This window comes from Marmota flaviventris, chromosome 10 (assembly GCF_047511675.1).
Source record: "Marmota flaviventris isolate mMarFla1 chromosome 10, mMarFla1.hap1, whole genome shotgun sequence".
NCBI lineage: Eukaryota > Metazoa > Chordata > Mammalia > Rodentia > Sciuridae > Marmota > Marmota flaviventris.
In genome coordinates this window covers 56,176,368-56,194,316 of record NC_092507.1, presented here as the reverse complement: position 1 = coordinate 56,194,316, position 17,949 = coordinate 56,176,368, and the positions used below count along the sequence as shown (strand labels likewise).

At 37.3% G+C, this 17,949-nt stretch overlaps 1 pseudogene; it reads left to right on the top strand.

Moving 5' to 3' along the window:
* The first annotated feature begins 2,085 nt into the window (after positions 1-2,085).
* The window catches only part of LOC114103731 (proteasome subunit alpha type-5 pseudogene), a 125,064-nt pseudogene continuing 109,200 nt past the window's right edge, over positions 2,086-17,949 (top strand).

Genomic DNA, 17,949 nt, shown 5'->3' with positions numbered 1-17,949 from the left:
TACACTTTCAAAGACAACTTTCAAAGTTGCATGTTTTAACCTATAGAATAAATGTTTAAAAGGGAGAAATGGGACTCAAAACAGCATAAATTCCCCAAAGGGTATTATTGAAAACCAGGCCAACTGGAGGAGACAGAGATGAGGTGGAAAGAACTTTAAAGTTTCCTTCTGATGCTGCCTTCTCTTCATTCTTCTTTTGGTCATTTCTTTGCTCATTATAAAAATATTTATTAAAAATTTCTCAATGCCAGCCTCTGTGCAAAGTGCTAGAGTGGTGGAAAGGAATAAACAATTCAGCTCATCCCCTTAAGACATCTTTCATCTAAGGGAAGGGCACAGAGGAAAGGATCATATTACAGTGAGAGGAATACACAACAGAGATGGGTGCCAAACACTATGTGAATACAAAGAAGCAGTGCCTCATTACAGCTGAGTGGGTCAAGGATATCTGCTCATAGGAGGGGACATCTGAGCTGAAACTTGAAGGTGGTAAAGGATTTTTTAAGTGGAGCAGAGAGGATGGAAGGGAAAGTACGTACGGAACTCTGGAGATAGAACATCTTATATGGTGATGGGAAACAGAATAACTCAGAATAGTTTCTCTTTCCCTCCATGCTCACAATACAAATGACAATGCCAATTATTTTAACCTTCTTATAACTCAGTTCAGACTAGCAGTAGCTCACAGGCCCCATTGGAGGACCTGCCAACCGCTGCAGATCATTGAGTGTGTGCAATTGCCCCATCATGCAGACTTCGCTGTTCTCGAGGTTGGACCTGTAGGCCACTTCGAGGTGATCATCCAAGACTGGTAAGGACCTTCTACCTCAAGTCTGCCCATCTGGAAGCAAAGAGGGATGGAACTTCAGACACCCTGGAGTTGTCAAGTTGCTGTGTCCCCCTCCCAAAAGTTCAGGCCCCTTGTTTTAAGGTCAGTGAAAAATAGCCTGAAACTTGAGCTTCCCTTGGGCCTTGGGAAAGAAAAGCCTTTAAGGAACAGCAAGCCTGTCCTCAGGAGAAAGCAATTCTGCATAACACCTGCAGAAGTCAACAAAGAGTAATTTCATGTTTTATCCAAACAAATGGTGCCAGAAATTCCCCAACTGTAAAGTGACAAATGAAGAGGAATGCAATTTAAGTTCTTAGAAAGCAGGGCAGAATATTCACCTACAGCATTAAAATTAATTAATTAATTAAAATTAAATAGCTTTTTTAAAGCCCTGCATTAACATAATGTAGCTCTCTGGCCAGCTCCTGGGCTAGGAGCTTTTATTTGCATTATCATGAACTGTAGAAATGGCTATTTAATTTTTACTTGCCTAAAAATAATGACATTTGTATATCATCCGTTCAATCCTCACCTAATTTCCTGGGGTACTTTTATATCTCCCTTGATACTGAGAAGAAAGTGAGAGAGAACTTAGTAACATGCTAAATGGTTCTCTCTCTCTCTCTCTCTTTCTCTGAAACACACACACACACACACACACACACACACACACACACACACTTCCTTTGGGGCCTGTGTGATCCCTGCTCCTTCTCCAACCCTGACTCTGAGGTAGGAGATGGCACTAGCACTGTACACTTGCTTCTGCCCAATAGGAAGCTCAAGAGCCCCAGAGCCCCAGTGCTCAGGCTTCTCAGGCTTTAGCTTTCCTGCCCCACCAGGTCCTATCCTGCTCACTAGTTGCCCACTCCCTCTTCTCCGTAGTTCCTCTCCTACATCCCTGGCCAGCTTCAGCAGCAGGACAACCTCATGTCCCTGGTTTTCCAATAGGGTCTACAAACATCGGGGACTATGGCTAGTCCCTCCATTTATAAAATGAAGATAAAGGAGAAAATGTATCGAACAGACACTTTGCACATCATGCTTTCTACTACATTTGAGACTATTATTTTTTAAATAAAAATTACAAACTGTTATTTATTCCACATTTATCAAAATCAGCTTTGTGGCATTTGGGAGCAGAAGGGGGCCTTAGGTGCTGTGGTCGTGTGGTTGACCTAGGTGCTGTTGGAGTTGTGTGTGTTCTCAGAATCCCCTCACAGCCACTGCCACCTCCCCTCATCCTCGCCAGGGGCATGAATACTTTTTCTCCTAAAGGAAGATTATTATTATTTCAAGTGGAATATGTCATTAAAGATATCAAACTTGGTTCTGCATCCCATTGGGATCCAGACATCAGAAGGTGTATGCCTAGCGTGAAGAAAAGAATTGCCTGTCCTCTCATGGAGCCTATCAGCATTGAGAAAACTGTAGATATTGATGCCTATATAGGTTGTGCTATGAGTGGGCTAACTGCTTATTGACTTTAATCAATAAGGCCAGAGTGGAGACAGAGAACCATTGGTTTACCTACAATGAGACAATCAGGGTAGAAAGTGTGACCCAGTTTGTGTCTAATCTGGCCTACAATTTGGAAAAGAAGATGCAGACCCAGGTGCCATGTCTCATCTCTTTAGAGTAGCACTGTTATTTGGAGGAGTTGATGGAGAAGGACTCCAGCTGTTTCATATGGACTCATCTGGGACTTTTGTATAATGTGGTGCTCAAGCAATTGGTTCTGCTTCAGAGGGTGCCCAGAGCTCCTTGCAAGAAGTTTACCACAAGTCTATGACAGGGAAAGAAGCCATCATAATCCTCAAACAAGTAATGAAGGAGAAGCTGAATGCTATCAATATAGAGTTAGCCATAGTGCAGCCTGGTCAGAATTTGTACATGTTCTCCTATTCCTCAGAAAATCACCATTGTCTGTGCATTTTTTTATTATGTCTGTATATAAAGTAAGTCTGAAATAAAGAAATACTTAAAACATTAAAAAAGTCAGCTTTGTGCCCCATAGTGAATATAATAAGCTCCAAGGCAATCTACACACCTGCAAAAGGCACTTTGGAAGGGTCCATGGCATTTTGCCAACTGCAGGTGCCACATTCTACCTCATTAGAGATTATGAAAGACCACAGAAAATACAAACAGGGAGGTCTTTTTTGTTCTTGTTTTGCTTTGTTTCATCTTTCTTTCTCTCAAGTTTTTAATTAATATTCAAGAATTTATAGGATAAAGCCATCTCTTTTATAAGGTTCTTTGGACTGAAATCAAGATCTCCCAGAGAGGGACATAAAAATCTCAACATCCAGAGAGTTCCTATGGAGGTGCCAACCAGGATAATACAAATTCTTTGAAAACCACAGAACTGCTTAGTTCTTTCAATTCCTCTATATTTTCTCCGTGTAGATAGCACCAAGGAGAGAGACATATTCTGCTAGTGATTGGCTGTCAAAATTAGACCTAAAGCCTACTTACATAGCTGGAGAATAGCCACTGAGTATTCCTTCACTGATACACAAGACCATTTTCTCATCTGGCTGAGCATTTTAATCATTGCCTTAGTATCTTGTATGGTGCTAGACACTGAGTATGTGAAGTGCTTGAAGATGTTAAGGCATTATAAAATTAGATACAGATGAAAAATTATAGTAAAATAATTTTTATGTTTTATATGTTTCCTGTTATCAGTCAACTCCTGATGAATAACAGCAACCACTGAGTCTTATTGGAAAATAATAATAAATGTTTATTTCTCATGGTGTGAAGATTGGCTATGAAATGGGTTGATCTGGATTGGGATTAGCTTGGTGGCTTTCACCACGACTGTTCAACCCCATTATCCAGAGCAAATCACATAGCTAAGCCCAAGGTTGAGTATAATACATTCTTCTCACTGAGCCCAAAGCAAGTCACAGAAGGCCAAGCCCCAGATCAGTGGGCTTAAGGGATCCATAAGATTGAGGGAAGGGAAGAAGTGTATTTGAACAATAATATTGTGTGCAACACTTCCTTTTATCTGTTACTGCACCTTTACTGATTCAGCCCCAGTAAATCACAGCATTTGTTTTTTGACCAAGTATTGGATAAATCTTTCAACTCAATAAAACAATAATTAAATGAAAGATGACTGCCTATATAAACTTATTCCCTGTGAGGAAGAACCCCCTTTCTTTGAGCAAACAATTCCAAGTGGGAAATGAAGAAAAAAAATATTTCAATTATGTCATTGTTTAGATATGAAGTCATGTTTTGAAGGCTTGGTCCCTAATACATCAGTGATCAGAGGTGGAGATTTTTAGGAGTGTTTGGATTATAAAGTCTCTGACCCCATCAATTGATTAATTCATTAAGGAGTCATATTTGATGGTATTTGGGGGTGACCAAAACTAGAAAGCAGGTCTAGTTGCAGGAAGTATGTAACTGGGGCCTTGTATTTGTCTCCAGCCCTTTCCTAGAGCGTGATCTTTCTCCCCTCTCATTTTCTCTCTCCCCCTCTCAGCTTCCTGGCAGCCATGAAGTGAGCAACTATGCTCTACCACACCGTCTGCCATGATATTCTGTCTCTGTAGTCCCAAAGCAATGGAGCCAGTCCACCATGGACTGAAAGCTTTGCAATCCTGAGTCAAAATAAATCTTTCCTCCTCTAAGTTGCTTTTTTGAGTATTTTGTCGCAGAGGTAAAATGCTAACTAATGCAATTTATTTAGATTGAACACTCTCTTTAGTTTTCTCTGGAATTAGTTGCCTTTCCAGTAAAATGTTCCTATAAGACTATTTACTTATGCTGAACACAGTGCCACATACCTGTAATCCCAGTGACTCAGGAATCTGAAGCAGGAGGATTGCAAGTTCAAACCCAGCCTCAGCAACTTAGTGAGGCCCTAAGCAACTCAGCGAGACCCTGTCTGTCTCTAATAAAATAAAAAAGGACTGGGGATGTTGCTCAGTGGTTAAGTGCCCCTGTGTTCAATCCCTTATTTAAAAAAAAAAAAAAAAACCTATTTATTTGTATACTGGCAACATATATTTTTAAAAATAACTAACTAATATATTTGTTAATTGTTTTATATTCATTAGCTTATCTAGAGAATAACAAGAATTTTTAATTTTTAAACAGCTTTATTGACATACAATTTAGATATCAAAACTTCACTCTCCTCCAAATTTTCCCATATTAATTATGCAATGCAGTGATTTTTAATAAATTTAAAATTAACTAGTAGATTTTGAAATATTCAGAACCCTAACCACATTCCCATTTTACAACATTTTCAACATCCTATAAAGATCCTTCATACCTAACTATAGCCAAAACACTTTTTCACTACCAAGCTTAGGCAACCACACCCCTATGTTATATCTAAAGATTTGCCTTTTATGACATTTTATATAAATAGAATCATAGAAAGTGAGGTCTTTTGCATCTGGCTTTATTTCACTTAGCATAATGTGGTTTTATTTGGGGTGTGAGGAGGATATTGGGAATACCCAAGGGCACTTTACCACTGGCCTATATCCCTAGGCCTTTTTTAGATTTTTGGTTTGTGTTTGTGTTTTTGTATTTTTCCTTTTTGAGACAGGTTCTCACTGAGTTGCTGAAGCTGGCCTCAAACCTGCAATCTTCCTGCCTCAGCCTCCTGACCCTCTGGGATTACAGGTTTGAGTCACCATGCCCAACAGCATGTTCTTGAGGTTCATCCATGTTGTAGTATGTATGCATCTATAATTTATATTTTTATTGCTGAATATCATTATTCCTATACATGGACATAACAATATTTTTGTCTAAAATTCTATTTTGCATGATATTTTTATAGCCACTAAGGCTTTTTTATGGTTCCAACTTGTATAATAAACACACACACACATGCACGCACAGATGTATATACATATAGATGTATATGCATACTTTTAAAAATTAAACTGTATTTTTAGAGTTTAAGTTTACAAAAAAAATTGTGAAATATAGTATAGTTTCTGCATAGTTTGCCTCCTGTTTTTTCCTATTATTTATACTTTACATAGCATGTAATTTTTTTAAAATTAGTGAACCAATACTTTATGGTATTTTTATATTAATACATTATTAATTAAAGTCAATACTTTAATCAAATCTCCTAATTTTTCCTCTAAAGTCCATTTTCTGTCCCAGGATCCCATCCAGAGTGTCACATAATACTTCCTCGTTGCATCTGCTTAGATGATTCTCAACAGCAACATTTTCTCAGATTTCCCTTGTTTTTGATAATCTAACATATATATTGAGAAATGTTTAACCAGGTATTCTGCATAATGTCCTCTATGGTTGTTATGGTTTGGATGTGAGTTGTGCCCCCACAAAGCTCATGTTAGACAAAAGGAAGGTTCAGAGATGAAATTATTTGATTATGAGAGCTGAACTCTAACAAGTGGATTAATTCGTTTCAAGGATTGATAATTTGAATGGATTACTGGGTGGTAATTAGGCACGTGGGGCTTGGCTAGAGGAAGGAGGTCACTGGGGACATGCCTGTGGTGATTATATTTTGTCTCTAGCTCCTCTTCGGCTGACTGAGCTAATAATGTTTGTCAAGTTCTCTACTGCAAGTTACTCTTTTAGTTCTCATTTCCATGCTATCTTTGAAAGAAATCACTATACTCTCTATCCACACTTAAAGCATGGGGAGTTATGCTCCTTCTCTTTTATGCTAGAGTGTCTGTATAAAGTATTTGGAATTCTTCTGCATGGAAAGTTTGTCCTTTTTCTCCCTTTATTATGTATTCAATTGTTTATTTATACTAGTATGAGCTTATGGATACTTATTTTATATTTTAGATTATGACCCAATAGTGCTGTATTTGTTTTTTTGTTCAAATTGCTCCAGCTATTGGGGAATCTTTCCTTTCACTTCTGTGTCCCTTTGACAACAGCAGTGTCATTTCAGTTAGAAAAAATGCCTCCTGTCATGTGACATCCATTTACTTTCATTGTTCGATTCCACAAAATATATGTAGAGCAGAATCATAATTGTTAAGCTATACCCCCATAGGTAATAACTTTATAAACTAAAGACAGTACTTATGCACAGTTTATTTTTGTTGTTAGTTTTAAAGACACCACTTATTTCCAAAGTAACCTAAATCAGCACCTCTTACCACTCCCTTCAGTGATGTTGCTTCATTCATTTGTAATACGTACAATTAGAATATTTTATCACATTTTGGATTCAATCCTGGAGTTCCCTCAACCTCCTAAATTATATATTTACATTTGCACAATTAATTCTCACTTTCTTGCTATAAAGTTTTGATAAATGCAGTGTCACGTATCCACAACTATATTACCATGCAAGATCATTTCAGCACCCTAAAATATTCCCTGTTCTTCACCTATTCAGCCTTTCTTCCTACTACCACCTCCTACCAAATCATGGAAAACACTGATATTTTTACTATTTTTGTCATTTTGTCTTTTCTAGACTGTCATATAATAAGATCAAAGAGTATGTAGTCTTTTTAGAGTGGATTATTTCATTTAAAACTATACATTTGGCATTACCATGCGCTTATTTTCCATAGGTAACCTTCTATGGATGTACCACAGTTTATCCATTAACCTACTGAAGGACACACTAAGGACTTCCAGTTTTTTGGTAATTACAAATAAAACTACTATAAACATTCATGTGCAGATTTTTGTATAGAGATAATTTTCCAATCAGTTAGGCAAAGACCTAGGAGAACAGTTGCTGGATTATATGGTAAAGATTTTGTTTAATTTTGTGAGAAACTTCCAAACTGTATTCCAAAGTATCTATACTATTTTGTATTCCCACCAACAATAAGAGTTCCTGTAATATTTGTAGCAGCAATTGGTATTTTAGTCAGTTTTTTTGCCACTGTGATCAAAAGACCTAACAAGAACAATTTTAAAGGAGGAAGTTTATTTGGGATTCATGGTTTTTGCGGTCTCGGTCCATAGATGTCCAACTCCTTTGCTCTGAGCCTGATGTGATGCAGAACAACATGGTGGATAGGTGCAGTGGGGAAAAGCAGTTCAGGACAAGACCACCAGAAACAAAGAGAGCTCTGCTCACTAGAAACAAAATATAAACCTCAGACACACTCCCAGTGATTTACTTCCTCCAGCAATACGTTACCTGCCTATAGTTACTACCCAGTGGATTAATGATTAGGTTAAGGCTCTCATAATCCAATAATTTTATCTTTAAGTTTCTTGCATTATCTCACACATGAGCTTTTGGGGGACATCACTTAGCTAAAACATAAAAACTGGTATTTTAAGGTTTAGTTTTGTCTATTTCGATACATGTATTTTATGCTTTTACTTTTTACTTCTTATGTATTCATTGAATCTTTTTTTTTTTTTTTTTTTTTTTTTTGGTACCAGGGATTGAACTCAGGGGCACTTGACCACTGAGACACATCCCCAGTCCCATTTTGACATTTATTGAGACAGGGTCTCACTGAATTGCTTAGAGCCTCACTTTTGCTGAGGCTGGCTTTGAACTTACAATCCTCCTGCCTCAGCTTCCCAAGCCACTAAATTACAGGTTTCATTGAATCTTATTTGAATTTATTTCTGCAATTTTGCCACTTTTATCTATAATAATCTCTTGATTTTTATTTCTATGTTCCTCCTTTACTACTTTTATGATATTAATATTTTCTAGTTCAACATTTAAACTCATTTACTGAATGCTATTATTGACTGATTATTTGTACCCTCTCCCCACAGATTCATGCACTGAGGTCCTAACTCCCATTGTGATGATATTAGTGAAGGTGGGGGGTCTCTGTGATGGGATAGTGTTCTTATAAGAAGAGAAAGAGTGATCAGAGCTCACTTTCTTACTTTCTACTATGTAATGACACAATGCAAAGGTGGCCATTTATAAACCAGGAGAAGGGCTTTTACATTTGGTCAGGAACCAAATCTGCCAGCTCCTTAATCTTGGACCTTTTAGCTTCTAAAACTGCAAGACATAAATGGTTTTTTCTTAAACTACCCAATCTATAGTATTTTATTAGTCAAACTAATACAGATGTCTTTTACTATATATATTTTAGGTTTTATCAGCCATTATTTCTTAAATTTTTTTCTTTCCCTTTCTCTTCTTTACTCTGAGACACTTATGTTTGATTATTTGGTAGTGTTATTTAGGTCTCTGAGACTGTGCTCATATTTTTTTCTTATTCTGTAATTTCTTATAATTCTTGGTCTATCATCAATATCATTCATCCATTCTTTTTTGAAGTGTTTTTTTGTTTGTTTTTTTCTTTTGTCAGTGCTGGGGATTAAAACCAAGGTCTCACACGTGTAAAGGAAGCATTCTACCACTGACTCTTCATTCTTTCACTGTATTTTGCTAGCTGACTTCTGCTGTAATGAATTTTTCACTTCAATAATTATGCTTCTCAACTTCAGAATTTGAGGTTTAAAATAATCATTATCTCTTTACATTCTCTATTTGGTAAGTCACTAGTGTTACATTTTCCTTTAGTTCTCAAATATTATTTCCTTTATCTGAACATATTTATAGTAATTGCTTTGAAGACTTGCTTTGCTAAGACCAATGACTGGCCCCTCAGAGACAGTTTCAGTTGATGTTTTTCCCTGTATATAGCCACATTTTTCTGTTTTTATTGCATGGAGATTTTTTAAATTGGACATTTGAGATAATATATCATAGCAGCTCTGGAGTCTTATCCCCTCCAGGGATAGTATAGTTGATTTGTTTATTTAAAGACTTCCTAGGTGAATTTTATAGTCTGTCTCTCCACTTGTATACAACACAGATGCTCTACTCAGGTTTTTTCTTGTTTTAGTTCATTTTGTTTTTAAGCCTGTTTGCCTAGCATAATGGTTGATAAAAGATTGATTTGACATTGTGCATAAACATCTTCGGCTTTCACTGTTTGCCAACAAATCTGTATGGATTTAAGGAATGCAATCAAAATTTGGGAAGTCTATGAGTCTCTCCTGGTTCACACCTTCTGCATATTCAAGGCTTCACACTCATAATAACCAGAGGCTTCCAAATCATCAGGGCCATCTGAACACTTCTGAAGGCCCACAATCACTATCTTAGTCTCTAGATTTCACTTCTAATTCAAATTTTATGGTTGGTCAATCAATCTGTTGATTGCCCAAGCAATATTAGGACCTCAGGCTATCCACAATATCACCCTTCTTAAATTATTTGCTATTATTCCTGGATTTTTCAAAACTCTTATTTTTGACAATGCCCCTAAGTATGTGTGCTGCACTCCAAAGTGAATCAGCACCTTCTGGTGAGGAGCCTGACTGCCAGTCCTCATAGCTTGCCCTTCTCTGGTAAGTCATTGACAGCACAGCTGGGGTGGGGAAAGGGAGGAACCCCAGGATATAATGCCATGCTATTCTTAATACATTCTTACTGATAGTCTTGCTATTCCTACTGAAATTTACCTTTTCAAGTAGATGAATGTCTTTGGTTGATTTCTAAAATCCTGAAGTGGTCATGTATGGTTTTCTATTTGCTTTTGAAAGAGTGCCTCTGCACTCCTACTTCAGAAATCCCACCTCAAAGTCAAAATTTTGCTTCAGAGCAGAGTTCATTGTAACATTTGCTTATGACATATAAAAAAGAGAAATAAATATAAGACTTATTGAAAAAATTAAAATTGGGCAATATCTCATTTTTTTAAATAAATGGATTCAATACCAGAAAGACAAAGCTACATACAGATCCAATGCAATTCTGGTTCAAATGTCAATGGATTTCTTTTTTTTTTTTTTTTTTTTTTTTTGAGGGGACAGGATCTCACTAAATTGTCCAAGCTGGCCTCAAACTCACAATCCTTTTTCCTCTTTCCCTGATAGCTGGGATTATAGGTGTGTACAACTACTTTGAGCTTCAGTAGAATTCTTGATAGAATTCGATTAAACAGTGTGGATCTTGGCAATGTGATAAGACAATGGTATGGTATGGAAAGCCCACAGATTGTGGTAGGTGGAATTCTAAGAATGATTCCCAAGGATCCTGGTCCTTCTACATTACACTCCCCTTTGATTGGGAGTGGAATATGATAAAATAATATACTTCATCTGATTATGCTATATTTTATGGAAAAGGGGAGATTATCTGGTAGTTCTAACTTGATCACATAAGCTCTTTAAAAGCAAAGAATATTTTCTGGCTGGGGAAAGAGGAAGGAATTGAAGACATCCTGTGTAGAGGGACTGGCATGCCACTGCTGGCTTTGGAGATGATGGAGTCCATGCCAAGGAATGGGGATGGTCCTGAGTTGCTGAGAATGTCCCCAGGTTCACAGCCAACAACAGACTTCAGTCTATAGCTTCAAGGAATTGAATTCTGCCAACAACCTGATTGAGCTGGAAAGCAAGATGATTCCCCAGACCTCCAGATAAGAGCACTAGCCAGCCAACATCTTGATTTTGGCTTTGTGAGAAATTTATGAGATCCCAGCTAAGTCTGGTCTGCAGAAATGAGAGGTAACAAATGGATGTTGGTTTAAAATCCTAAATCTTTGGTAACTTGTTAGACAGCAATAGAAAAGTGATCCACAGTCCTATAATTAAATAGCTACTTGCTGTATGACAGAATGGAATCTGAAGATGGTTGGTAAAGGAGGGACTATTTGATTAGTAATTCTGGAACAAATGATTATACACAGGGGAAAAAAAGGTTGGATCTACCTCAAAATATGACAGTAAAATAGAAACTTTTAAATATTTATGACATATTAGAAAAACTTCATGAACTGGGGGAAAGGAAGAATTCTTTAGTCAAAAATGTAAAATACATTTTTGTATTTTAAAGGATTGAAAATTCAACCACATAAAAAAATTAAACATTCTGCTCATCAAAGGTCAGCATTAAAAAAAGAGCAAGAAAGGAATAAAAAGACAACAAGGGAGAATATCAGTAGTCTATGACATCTCAAGAGTCAGAATCATGTTTGAAGCAGAAGTTACCATATGTTGAATGTCAGTGAGAGATGGAGCAGGAGGAAGATATCAAAGCGTGCACTGGATCTGAAGACACAAAGAACATTTGTTACCCTACCAAGCACATTGTTAATGGAGTAGGTGGAAATCCAGGCTAGTGCATGGGCAGCTGGGTCTCTTGTTCCTCACCTTTCCAGATAATGCCACATCTTCCACAGTGTCCCTAATGTCCTGTCACTTGATTACTATTATCTCTCCTAAAATGTGTAAGCATTGGCAGTACATTTCTACTTTGCTTTTATTCTATAACAGAACAAATAGAAATGTGATCTGCTTCACTACATGACCTTGACAATTCTACCATTTTTCTGACATTTCTCTCTATATATGAAAGAGAATGAGAGAAACCATAATAAAATTGTGGCAATTCCTATAGTTGAAATCGTTTTTAGGAAACTGAGCTTTCTGGAGGATCAAAGAATGGCAGTTTGAGGTGTGGCCAGCCAGTGCCAAATCCCTAAACCTCATATATGCATTTTGGGTACCAAAGATAGCCTGAAAGAATCTTCACTCCCTGCCTTCTTCCTCTCATTGTCCCTCCCAAGACTGATCTAATTGGTCATTTTGGCCCCACTACTTCTTCAATAAAAAAATTGATGGTTTAGCTACTAGGTGTCCCCCCAAAAGCTCATGTGTGAGACACTGCAAGAATAATCAGTATTATTGGGTTCTGAGAGCCTTAACCCAATCAGTAAATTAATACCCTGACAGGGATTAATTGAGTGATAACTATTGGCAGGTAGGGTGTGGCGGGAGGAGGCACAGGGGACAAAAGCAGAGGCCTGACCTGTGCTCCCCCACAGGGGGCTATACCTCATCCGATGAAATCTTGAAAAGATTCTCCTTCTTCAACATTATCCTCCTCTAGCAAAAATAGCTCCTAAACTGTATAAGCTCTGAGTGTGCAAAAGGATTTCAAATTTTCCCTAATGAAGATTATAATTAAAATATTTAAATGGGTTTTTAATTTTCTTTCTGGGCCATGCTATTTCCTAGCCCTCTTCAGGAGCTCCTATTGTTCAGTCTTGACAGAATTCTCTGTTAGAAATTATAGCCTGCTGCCTTTCAGCATCTTCATTAAAATGCAATGCTGCCAGATATATCTGCATGCATATGAATGAAGCATCTATAGAATAATTAAGTCATGAATAACACATTGCTGAGCATGGCTTTTCCTGAATAGGAAGAGAATGTTATTTATGAACCCAGAGATTTCATATTATATTAAAAAATAATTGGCAATACCAAGTATTATTTGAGGGCTCATTAATTTAAATTATAATCATTCCGTTATAAACTCCATTTTTTTAATAAAATGGCAATTTACATTGGAAAATGAATGCGAATTTATATGTGATTTTTCTTCATTTTACTCAAAAGCCCACTCAAAAGCTTTTGGCAATGGAAGTTGCATAATTTGAGACTCTTCTTTTAGATCTATTGTAAACAAAAAGCCATTAGCATTACCGCAACCAACAGGCCTCTGTTCAAACTTATAGTGACATATCAAGGGAAAAACAGACTACTTGGGATAATATATAACATATATGTTGTTGTGTTTTCCTGGTACCTGACTCACAGCTCCTTATAACTTTTTATTTTCAGATTGACTAGAGCAATAAGAGTATCTTTTCTTAAGATATTTGACCTTTCTGTTTGCTTGTTTATTTTTGAGGGTATAAAAAGTGTTCAAAAATTAGATTCACAATTAAAAACTAAAATACTAAAAAAAAAAAAAAAACCCACTTGATCTATAGTCATCAGTCATTCACATAACTCCAGAACAATAAAAGTCCTTTTGTTACTTATAACAATCCCTTTAAGCCACCCAAGTTTATGTTTATGAGATGGTCTTTGGAAAGTCCCTAGAGAACTTCATACTGGGGGATTGGTTGCCTGCAGAACCAACCAGGAAATTGGAGGACTGGAACTTACAACTCCACAACCTAGGGAGGGAAGACCAGCTAACAGTTAAGTTGATTCATCAGTGGCCAACTTAATCAATCCATCATGCCTCTGTAATGAAGCCTACATGCAAACTTAAAATAAACTGAGTTTAGGAGTTTCCAGGCTAGTGAACAAGAACCCAGTTGAATGCTAGGAAGCTTTTACACCCACGACAGAAGGATGCTCCTGCACTTGGACCCCTTCCAGATTTCTCTTTAACTGGCTGTTGTTTTATGTACTTAAAATAGGCTTTGTAAAATGTGGACAAATGTAAGTAAAATGTTTCCCTGAATTCCATGAGCTGATCTGGCAATATGGTCAGACGCAAGGAAGGGGATCGTTATGAGAACCCCAACTTATAGCCAGTCTTAGAAGTTCCAGAGGCCCAGACTTGGAATTGTCATGGAGGAGGTTCTAAAGAGGGAGACATCAACTCAGGATGATGGAATCCTTGAAAAACACTACAGAAAAGAATTTCAAAATGCATCAGATAGAGGCACAATCAGAGATTTATTAGAAAAACGAGGAGGTTGCATTGAAAGAAAATGTGGGCTATCTTTAGATTGACATGCACTTTTGAAGTCTTAGACTCTTCTTTTAAAATAAATTAGCTGAGAGGTAAGCTTGAAAATGTGTGTGAGGATAACATCAGTATGGCAATCACAAAATGGTTTATAGTAGTCTGGCTGGACTCAGGATCTCTCAGGATCTTTAATCAATATCTCCTTTATCTGATCAATAGATAACATTAGTAAAGTGCCCTATATATAGCTTTTATATCTCCCTTTGCTCAATCTATTCTAAAAATACATGTTTTAACACTGCACAGAAAAATTTTCCAAAGTGGATGAATCTGCAGTTAAGATTGTGAGTGAAGACTTATAGATATCCCAGAAATTTGGGAGTTACAAGTCTGGGAGGGATATCAGCTTTGGGAGTGAAGGTGTGAGTAACTTTAGCAAAGGCTTCCAGGTTAAATTATAATCTCATTTTCCTTCCTTTTGTCTCCTTTCTACCTAATTTTTATTTTATTCAATCCTATCTCAGAACTGACATCTGGAGTGAAGGCAGTTTTGTGGGACTGAGCTCACCACTGTGTAACCTGCTGCTACCTCCAGGTAGACAGAGTCAGATGAAATTCAGTTAGAGGACATCAGGCTGGTGTCCACTGCAGAACTGCTTGCTTGCGTTGTGGGACTGTGGTCACAGAAGCATTCTGTGTTGTGAGAATATAATAGGAGGGGGAAAGCAGTTTTTTTCTACTCACTATTCTAAAATGGTTCTTAGACTCTTAAGGAATATTGTAGAAGGAAAAGCTGAGCTTTTCTGAGCCTACTCCTCCCCCCCCCCCCAGGCACTGTGTCAAGAAGGGATCTTTTGCTAAAGCCCCAGCTTAGCAATGACAACATTCTAAACGTGTTCTAAAGTTAAACTCTATTACAGTTTCAGCACTGCTTAATATTTAGCTCTGTGCCTCCTAAGACCTGGAGCCATGGAGTACTGTTTGTTAGGGTGGTAGAGGGAGAAAAAAGAGGAGCAAGTGAAATGATGGAGGGGAAGTTTAGAGACAGTAAGGGACATGGCTTAAGGCTAAAAGGAAAGTACAAGAATGTCTCTTCCTCCTTGGCCTCACCAGGATCCCTTGGTTGTTCCTCTTTCTAGGTCCTAGTTCTTTGGGATTCATTTTTTTAAATGGATAAATTGTGCTTTATTTCTATGTTAGAATACTGTGCAGGAAAATAAAAGAACAAAGTACTAGTGCTACAAACTTTATGACCTCATTTATACTGAGTTCAAGAACAGTCGAAAGTAATTTATAATGATAGAAATAAAATGGCAATGATCTCTGTGGAGGTGTACACTGACTGAGAAGAAGCACTGGGGAGAATTCTGAGGTTCTAGCAATATGCTCCCTGTTGGTTACATGGGTATAAACATGTGAAAAACTTTTCATACATGTTAGGCATATCACTGTATGAATGCTACGTTTCAATTGAAATATCTTTAACAATTTTTTAGATAAATTGCCTAGGAATGCAATTGCTGAGTTCTATGTAAATAATGTGTATAGTTCTTTAAAAATCCACCATACTTTTTTCCAGAATGGGTATGTTATTTTCCCAATAGATGTTCCCAACAGCATTATATGATTGGCTAACTTCTCTTCACACTGAGCTTTTTTCTTCTTTTTCAGTTACACATGTTACAAAGTCCCTGAGCAAGAGGCTAACCCCAAGTGTCAGTGGAGCAAAGGACCTGGCCTGGCCATCAAGAGAACCTACTTGAGGTCTTGTGCATCCCTTTCCTCCTTTCCACTTTCCATTTTCTCTTCCAGGGTCCCTAGTTTCAGCTCTCTTCTCGTTTCATCAGGATCACAGCAGTTTCCCTTGTGGGGTTCCTGCCTATAATCTCTCAGCTCTATACCCAGTGTTCCACCCTGCCTTATTGTCTGTCACAAATCCCATTCAAGTGAAGAACACTCCCAAGATCATCTCTGACTATGTCATTTCTCTGATAAAAATTCAGTGGTAACTTCTGATCCCCTTCAGGGTACATTGCAAACCACTCAGCATGGTTCAAACAGCTGTGCAGAACCTGGAACCAGAACACATCTCTGGCTTCCTCTGGCAGCCCCTGCATGGTCTCCTCCCTCCAGTCTGATCTCACTGGTCTCTGAGTTCATCATGTTTCATGTCCTTTCACATGCAGTCTGTCTACCTGCCATCTGTTCCTCCTCTATCATGCAGCTCAGAGGCATGCGTGTCCTGCAGATGTTCCCTGACCATCCTTACACACTTTGCTTTTGATGTCCCCCTCTGAAAACACTTTCTTATACTGCAGGACAGCAGTTCATTTGCTTTTCTGTTTTCCCCACTAGGGTAAAGTCTTCCTGAAAGTAGGAAAGTGTTTGACTTTATGTTCCTGGATTTGCCCCAGTGTGCAGCAATCAAAATTCCTTTAATGGAAGGTGAACAATACATAGAATGAGCTAGAATGAGATAGGCAGTCAAATTCTGCCTCAGATGGCAGTAAGTAAAAGCATTAGCCCTTGGAGAAAAAAAGGCTTGGGTTTGAATTTTGAGTCTGCTATTTACTGAGTTATGGTAAATTACCCCATTGCTCTAAGCCTCTGTTTTCTAATATGATATATATATATATATATATATATATATACACACACACACACATCCACACATACATACATATATATAAATATATATATATATATAATATTTTTTCTCCAGATTGAACACCCTCAATCCAAAATCAGAAACTTTATTAAACACCAAGTGGAAAATTACGTTACATGAAACCTTTTTTTGTGGATAATATTATTAAAATATTATATAAAAGTACCTTTGATCTATGCATATAAGGTGTATATTAAACAAATAAGTGTTATGTTTAAACTTGGATCCTATCTCCAGGAGTTCTCATTATGTGTATGTAAAATATTCCCATATCCAAAAAAATCAGAAATTCAAAACACTGCTAGTCCCAAGCATTTCAGATAAGGGATATTCAAATTATTTGTATTTCATAGGTTTATTCTGAAAATTAAGTGAGAGAACATAGTGTTTAGTAGGAGGCCTGACATTGGCATGAAATCAATAATGGTAAATCTCAGAAATAATTACTATTTTTGTTACTATTAAAACAGCCAGTAAAATGTCCATGTTTGTGGGAGCACAATTCACAATAGCCAAATTATGGAATCAACCTAGGTGTCCATCATTGGATGAATGGATAAAGGAAATGTGGTATATATACATAATGGAGTTTTAGCCAGCCATAAAAAATGAAATTATACCATTTGCAGGAAAATTAATAGAACCTGAGACCATTATGTTAAGTGAAAAAAAAGCCAAACTCAGAGGATCAAGGTCATATTTTTCTCTCATACATAGAAGTTAGAGACCCAGAATAGCTAAAGCAATCCTTAGCAGGAAGAGTGAAGCAGGTGGCATCACTATACCAAATCTTTAACTATACTACAGAGCAATAGTAACAAAAACAGCATGGTATTGGCACCAAAACAGACTGGTAGACCAACGGTACTGAATAGAGGACACAGATGCTAACCCTCAAAATTACAATTATCTTATATAAATTAGACAAAGGTGCCAAAAAATGCATTGGAGAAAAGATAGCATCTT